General features: G+C 33.6%; 1 protein-coding gene across 1 annotated transcript in view; it reads right to left on the bottom strand.

The window, feature by feature from the left end:
* Positions 1-9,239, bottom strand: part of LOC137386065 (cAMP-regulated phosphoprotein 19-like) — a 249,677-nt gene that overhangs the window by 232,820 nt on the left and 7,618 nt on the right. The window lies entirely within an intron of this gene.

The raw sequence follows: 9,239 nt of genomic DNA on the forward strand, positions 1-9,239 counted from the left end.
AGAAATTAATTTATCCGTTGTCCTATTAAAATGATGCCAATGATCCATATTCCTAGTATTGTTACATAAACAGAATTGTAGCCTATGGCAATGATTAGCTAATCCCAAAAAAGAAAATAAGATATATTCTTTCTTTGACACCAAAATGCTAATGCTATAAATGGATGCATTAAAAGGCTGGTATATTTGTGAATTGTCAGTTATTTCAATGATATACAAATACACATGCAAGTTCTGGGTTCAAAGCATCTGGTGAATGACAGCATCAGCTGCAAGAGTAACAGCTAATGTGGTTGAACAAAGTCATGGATACTGTTGTCATTGATCGTTGTCAAAGTCACGGATCTCTATTGTTTAAACTAGTGACTATTATAATAATAGCCTATGAAAGGTTCATTCGGTGTTTGGTACGTTGGGCATTGTAACAAATCCAACCATAAATATTTTATTTAATATTTATATTATATTTTATTTATATATTTGTATCTATTTAATTATATTATTTGTTTATATTTATTTAATTATATTATATATTAATTTTTAATAAATGTTGAAAGACCTGTCGACATTCTGGATAATCTTTAACAGGATAATACTATGAAATTCGAGTAGAATCACATAAAAAAATTAACACTAAATAATTCAAAATAATTTTGAGTATTCGCAGAGTTTCAAGAGTCATTGGCTAGCCGAAGTATTTTCTAAATTCTCCAATTTTTTATTTGTTAGAAAAAAGAGCATGCTGTATTTCTCATACAAATGATAAGCGCGTGTGAACTTGCCAAAACAAGATATGGCAAGGTGGAACCTGCTAGCAACTTTGGTACAGCAAATACGAATATGAAATCAAATTTACGAAATAAAATGATAAAAAGCTGTAGTTTTAGCCGTGGCTTCCAATATTTGATGGACTCAGCGCTCTCCAGACAACTTTATCGCTGAGGCAATGTTCTATTTACTTTATCATCGTATCAGTCTAGTTTATGATGAGAAAGCAATACGCATATCGTCGACTATGCTATAGTTGTCTTTCCTTACATCTTATCTCACAAGTGACAAGAATTTAGATGAAAAGTTGGACGACGAGCTTGCGATTTGTCGTGATAATTCAATTGGAACATGCGCGAGAAAAAAAATCTTAAGATGCGAAAACCCCAAAGAGAGCTCGATGTGAGACTACACTTTGATGGTAGTTTTATTTGTATTTATGTGTGTTAATTGTTTTATCTGTACAATATAATCAAATCCTTCTAAAGGCGTATTAATTATAATTAGCTTGCCAAGCTTAATCACTGTAAGCTATATCACTAATATTTTTTCGCAGTTTTGCTGGTCGAAGATGCAATAATTTGAATACAAGAAGGGCATCATCATTTTACCAATAGCTCTTTACTTTTAGCTGGTAATTACTATTGCAAATGCAAAAGATACAAAATACTTTGTATAAAGAACAGATTCTAAATTGTTCCAAATGCTGGCTAAGGCGTGCAATGTAAATGACATGAACTAGGGAAAGTATTAGCCTTTTATTATTTACCTAAATTGAGCCTGGAGTGAACTTTGACCCTTTAGTGAATGAGCGTCAGGTCGATGAGTCAGCAAGCCTTATATTCCAGCTATATAAACTTCTAGGTACAGTCAGATGTCAGAACCTATGCAATACCATAGAATGGATCTATATGGCTGATTTGTCCTAATTTGTTAGGTTAGTTTATATATACCATATACTTCTCTTCATTACAACTGTCTGATATTATATTGCATTGGTTTACACGGAGTGACCGCTAGGCAATATCTATAATCTACCATATATCTACCGGTATCATAAGTTTAGCCAAAGTAACTCACCTAGTTGTAAGCATAACTACTTGTTATACGGTTATATGTACACGTGGGAATCTTCTCAAAGAAACTTCATTGAAGAAAAAGCTTATTTTGGATTCGCCTAAAGGTGCTGTTACACTGCCACACTATTCTAATATCCTTATAAACAAAGAGATGCAAAGGAAGAGGGTTAGAGTTCATCTGACGATTACAAATTTGTCTAAAGATGAAAAGTAAATATTGCAGTTAATAGCTCTATACTCTATAAATTAATACATGAATAGAAACATGCACTCTATGAGCTAGAATAATTTTTATAGACAAATAATGTTCGTATTTTGTATTTTCCAAGTTATTTTTGCAAGTTAGTCACTCAATTATCACCAAAATACTTGCTGATGACTAATATAGGGAGTGCTCTGTCACCGACAAAGTACTTGTAGGCTAGCCTCAGATAACAGCAGTTTAATAATAGGCTTGAGCCCTTGAGCACAGTCCTGTGATATCACTGGATGGTGAAAGTTTCAGCAGTAGAAAGTAATGAAACTTTGTAACGAAAACCCACAAATGTTCATGCATATGACATGAGCAATTGATGTTGGCATACATTTATGCTTACTTTTTACTTTGTATGTATATAGATACATGTATCGTATATGTATGAAGTAAGATATATATACATGTATATAACGTATGTATATTGATATATATCAATATATCTATTTCTTAAAGTTGGTCGTGTGTCTGTAGTTGCATCCAGCTATAGCTGTTGAAATCTTGGAATAATAAATCCGTATCGCACAAAATTTCATCTCAGACCCTCCTGTTTGCCACTCCGACACCTTATTAACTAAGCCACAGAACTTGATCTATTAGCGAGGCGATATATTTCGGTATATGGAAGCAAATCGGCTAGGGTTTTCGGTCATGACGTAGCTCCGTAGAAGCCGTAGCTCATATTAGTAAGCTTACTCAAATTTTCCATTGGCGCTGTGCCAAGCAACTCTCATTACTTCTCATTGTTTATAAGCTGGTTTTTAATACTCGGGCAACACCAGTAGCACAGATAGTATATATATATATATATATATTTCTCAATGTCGGTATGTGTCTGTGTGTGTCCAGCTATTAAACTCTTGGATTTAAAATTCCGCAGTATGATAAATTTGATCTCATGGAGATTGCAACCTCAAGTTTAAAATCTACACGGTTTACTACTGAGCTATACAAGACGTATCTATCAAAGGTACTATTATATACCATATCCATATGCACGCGCCAAATGACGTATTACTTGAGCATTGTTCCCACGCGTTACGATGCCTGTTATGAAATATTTTTTGCCTAACTCTAGGAAACATGATGCTTTTCCGTTATTTTTTGTCCGGGTGAATTTGTTCTGCTACACGATATCAACAATAATTTCTTTCAAAATTAAAATTTGATGATTTGTGTTCTGATTATATACGACATTAAGAGATATAGGTTGCTCGCCGTGGCGAGTTCAGCGTTATCCATTGTAGTAAAAACGGATTCGCAAATGGATCAATGATAAAATTTTTGTTAAAAGATTAAAGTTTACTAAAATACATACTAAAACTTCCTTTTCATTTAAGTTAGATTCAGCAATCATGTTACACGTCTGTCTCGACGGTAAGAACTCTCCACATATTGTAATGTTATATTATCTTGCAGATCATAATCACAAAATGCACTAAAGTTATTGTACATATGTACCTATAGTTACCAAGGTTAACATGCTGTTTTGTTACTATTTTTGATGATTATGATTTTTACCAGGAGGTGATTGCAATAGATAATTACAATGGGTTTCTATACACGCTATGTACGCCAATAGCCTACGATATTTTTGCACGCCAACACTGAAACTAACTAAAATCATATAGGCATAATTGTATACCAAATAACTTTTCATTGTAATCGTAGCAAAACAGACTATATTTAGCCATTACTTGCTAATGATTTCACAATTCACATTAACATTTGTACACCTTTATCTTTTCATTTTTCCTCCTAATTTATTTTTACGAAACACCTTTTTCAAAGTATGAAATTTAAAACTTACAGTTGTTTGAAAAAGTTTGAACACCTTTACAGTTGTCTTATTTATTTGTTTAATTTATTTAAACTGCACATGATACTTTTGCCGTAATATGAAGTTTGAAATGTAGAATGGTAAATGCTGTATATGTTAAACAAAAATAAATTTTCTGTCCAAAGACTTTTTTATTACTCGGAAAATGCCAGGTAGTACAGCTAGTATATACATACATATATATTATATATTTTTAATCACAATTAAATAATACAAAATTAAATGCAAAAGATTTTCCTAATGCACAAATAATACCTACATCATACGCACCATCATATTCTCAGACAGCTAAACAAACCGCTCTAAACAGGTTTCTTGGCTCTCAATGCAGGTGTCTTCTAAAAACTCGGCTTCAAGGTATAAATCTTGCAGGTTAAAACTTTATTATTCGCATTCATCAGTCATTCTACAGTTGGGACAACCATCATCGAGTTTCTCTTTGTTATTTTCCAGCATGTAGAAGGTGTCACCCTGCGACAAAACCACCATCAAGAGTTCAGCAATTTTTTCATTAAGCATTGCATTGAGCATTGCATTGAGCATTGCATTGAGCATTGCATTGTATTGAGCATTGAACAGTTTCACGGCTTCGCACCCCAGCCATTATGTAATGAGTCTTTTGCTAGAAACGCTTGCTGCAATACGGTTTTTGTCATCATCAGTAACAGCCGAGGTAAAACCCAGTCAGCCCTTCCCTCGGCCCCCTTTAGGGTCCCCATCTCTTATCAATAGCATTTGGGTCTCAATTACTTCACTCGGGCATGAAATTCAGTTGTCATTGGAATTATCTGCTCAAGCTCCGTTATAATCAAGAGAAAGATTGGTTCAGAAAGGTCATTTTTTTAAATTATCAATATTGAAACACTGTACCTATATTGTACCGTGGAACACTGCAGAGACGATGAGTAACTCGATATCTAAAAAACAATAGAAATTTTAACGAGTCATGCTGATAATGCTAATTAACTACTGGTAGTAGGCCAAATGGAACATTTCCGATGGGTAGGCAATACCTACCACCCGGTTCTGACGGCGCAGTCAATAATAAAATAGTTGAGAATAGTGACCAATTAAGAAAGTTGTTGAGAAAGGACATGGGATGAGCTTGAATGGTTGAAACTGAAGAGAGATTGTAAGAGTTCTTGTTGATGGGAAGAGTTGACCTTGTTCACACCCTACATGTTGCTATCAGACAGCGCAAAGACTGACATTCATTCAAAGATAGTTGAGAGATATGACTTGTAATTGCAGTAAATTTAAACAACAGGTATTTATTACATTCTATGACAATGCTTGTGATCACAGGCTAAATTCCTATCACAATAAATAAAAAGATTAGTGAGAATCGCTAGCTTGTTCTTTTAAGAAAAATCAAGTATCTACTTCATTGACCGTAATCATAAGTTCATAAAAGGAAACATTTGTCATTACTTGTGTTGAAGCTATCAAGGTCAGGTGAAGCGGTATTCAACAAAAGTTGCATCACATGCAACCTCAGAGGGAAATACAGCCATGCTGAGGTGTATTGATGACTCGGTCAAGAGGTGAGTTTTTGAACTCAAGAAGTGTGTCTTCGAAGATGTATAGATATTAATGATCAACCAAATATCAACTTTGATCCAACATGCCAGAACCTATGCAATAGCGTGAAATAAATCTACCGAGCTGGCTGATTTGTATTAATTTTTTAGGTTAGTTCATATATACCATGTACTTCTCTTCAGTACAACTGTTTGATATTATATTGCATTGGTTTACACGGAGTGACCGGCAATATCAGTAATCTACCATAAGTTTAGCCAAAGTAACTTACCTAGTTGTAAGCATAACTACTTGTTATATGGTTATATGTACACACAGAAACCTTCTCAAAGAATATTCCATTGAAGAGCTGTATATTTTGGTTTCACTTGAAGGTACTATTATGTTGCCACAATATACGATATAATTTTAGAAATACGTACAAAATTTGAGCTGTCACCAGATGATCTAATCATCTACGATGATAGCAGTATGCAATGGTAAGTACATCTGTCACAGTCATGCCAGTATTTGTCATACTGGCAACAACATACATTTCCATTTGTTTATAACTCAGAAGAAGTTATAAACAGTGATATTTCCAAACTAGACCGAGTTTCTTTAGCCGGTGTCTAGACATGGTGGGTTAAGTAGTTCCTTGAATGAACAGGAATCAGTGAAAAGTTCATTGATCTGTTGTCAGTCCAAACTGTCTCAGTCTCACAGAACTTGACTAAAACTCGCAATGCGCTAAAGTGCCACCGATTTGGAGAGTTTGTTAGTCATATAGCTCAAAGGTCTAGGAAAGACTCTAGGGTGTAGACTTTTAGTGTCAGTTGGTACTTCAGCTAAGAACGACATTGAAGAACGCTTTCTCCGGCAGCACAAATCTATATAAACCAACAATTCCTATGCTGACCCTTTAAACAGTCTAAACCAGTCAAACTTTAAACTATAAAAGAAGTGCTCACTTTTCCTTGAACTTTCAGATGTCAGCTTGTTGCACTGTCTATATTTAAAGTTGAATAGATGTGGTACAGATTATTTATTTTGCAAACTTGGGAGACTTCGAATTTTAAAACTTGAAATTTTAATATTTTCTAGACTGTTAATATTTTCTTATTTCAAGATTTATAAAAAAATAATTTCATATAACATGGTATACAAATGTCCATGTTTTTGTACTGTGAGTATATATATATATATATACTGCTTTATATGTAAAAAAAAAACCTGCATTGCATTATAAAGGCAAAGTTTAAATTTCTCCTTCTAATACATTTTTTGCACGTCACAACGACACAACGTCACACACTTTAATCAGCATTTTGTGGCTCAAACCTTTGCCACCGCTTTACATTTTGCTGCCTTGTTATGATAGACTTTAGGGTAGCATAAGCAATTACAAATGCTTTTTGTATTCATTGTTTGATGTTTCTCCTTGATTGGCTCCACCTTGATTGGCTCCACCTTGATTGGCGCTCCACCGTAGGCATAATATGCAGTCCCAGCAGTGCTCAGAATATGATCCGCTTATATTTGTAAATATTGTAAGCACCAATATATTTTGATGGACATGCGCAGAAAAGCACTTCTCTTTGCTTCTCATGTTAGTGTCGGAGGTGAGTTCATTGCCTGTTTGCCGTTCCGTTATAGTCAGCGTTGAAGGGCAGAGCTTACCAACAATTGTATCTGGGTTATTTATGAGGTGTGGCAAACAGAGGTGCATTATTTTACCATATTTGGTCAGTTCTGCAGTAAACAGATTCTCAAAACTAGTAACAGAAAAGATTAGTTAAATTCTAAGTAGTCATAAGTCATAATTTCAATTTACAAAATCACATTTTCTTCTTTATAACATGAAAACCTTCAAAGTAGCTTTACTTTTAAATTTAATAGCCGCTGTATCACTTGTCGAGTTGAGACAAAATTGCTAGGATTTGTTTTGACAGATCGACTTTCCTGGAGTAATCATGTCAACACTATTTGTAATAAGTCGTCGACTTTTCTCCAGTTTTGCAGGCCAAACATAAACTCAAAATCTGTCTTTGCATTTTATTATCAGCTTATCTTTTGCCATATTATTTATAGTATACACATTTATTATAATCTAGCTCCAAGATATGTCGCTAATGATTTATTTTTGCTGCACAAAAAAGCCTTTGACAAATTTCAAATTTACATAATATTTCAGCATATCTTATTCCAGCAAATGATCTTTCCAATTTTTTGAATTTTTTTACTCTGTCTACGCTAAATGTTTATTTTACGTCAATAGAAGGTTTTAAGATCTTTCATGGTTTGTGTTCTCATCTTTTTTACATGACAGTTACAAGTTTACAACAAATTTCACCTTATGTGGTATGAACAAATTGCATACAACATCTAACAATTATTTTGAAGATGTCATTGCTAGCTGTTTTAACAATCTCCCACCTCATAGACATTCTCTTATCCATTTTTTAGCAGAAAAAGGTATTTTACATGTTATTTTATTGTATCTCAAACCATTTATTTGACTCGATTGGCTAACTGTTGCATTTTATTTTTTTCATGATTCTTGTATGGCTCAAGTTGTAAAACATTTCTGTTTAAAATGAAACTATTGCCAATAACATAATATATAGATATTATTCAAGTATTAGTGCATGTTCACAAACTCAAAATCAATTAATTTAATTATTAAAGCAATTTTAAACGACCAGTGAATTATAAATTAATCGGTAATTGCAATTTTCCCTGTTCCCTCAACCCTGATAACAACACAATGACTGGAAGCAATATTTATGTAATGCGTTAATATTACATAAATATTGCTAACAAGCGATGTTTATGTAATATGCTTAATGGTTGACGCCTGTTAGCAATATTGTTTCTAATATCTCACTTTAAACTCTGTCTGTAAATCTGCTTACTTTTTGTACAAAAACAGACTTAATTGTGTGGCAGGTGAAAAATGGAGCTACCTAAGGGAAGCAGTCTTTTGTATTTACACTTCCAACTCTGAGCTGCACTTTTCTATTATTTGTATTTTTGTAATTAAATTGTTTTGCAATACATACCTAACAAAATTTGAGATATAATTTGAGATAATGCTTTAATTGCAATTGCTGCTGCGCTCTTGCTTGAGCTGATAAATATTTTGCAGGTTTGCGGGTTTGGGGGTTTGCAGATTTGTGAGATGAACAGTTATAAGGAAAGGCATCCACATACAGTATTCAAATGAATATTATCGTCAGCCACTATGTTGTTATATATGTTTACCATTTAGCACCAGCACCTAGGGTTTTTACACAGACATCAAAACATATAATTCCTTTAGAAACACAAGCCAGAAGCTGGTTGCAGATACAAAACCTATCAGAGTTATCAGAATTTGAGCTATATGCAAATTCAAGTAAGCCTTGTGCTTTGACTCGAGCTTTAAAAGAGTTAAATTGTTTTAAGTTATAAAATTATTAGTATCAACTTATAGAGAATTTTGTTTTCTTTCAAATGGTGTATAATACAACACTCCATTTTATAACTACTGCAAGTGGGAGGTGTTTTGGTTTGTTAATGTTATGGTCTCTTCATTTGGTATTATATAAAAATAGTGGGCGCGGCCTGTATGTTTGACACGCTCTCGCAAGCTCGCCATATGCGTTTCCATTGAAGATGTTTTCCAAGTCTATGAACCGAAAATATAGCATCCATCTACTTGTTTAGCATTGACATAGATATTTTTGCTAATAACATACAAGAAAATCATAGCCGACGCTCGCAAGAAAATAGGTTT

This window comes from Watersipora subatra, chromosome 1 (assembly GCF_963576615.1).
Source record: "Watersipora subatra chromosome 1, tzWatSuba1.1, whole genome shotgun sequence".
Classification (NCBI taxonomy): Eukaryota; Metazoa; Bryozoa; class Gymnolaemata; order Cheilostomatida; family Watersiporidae; genus Watersipora; species Watersipora subatra.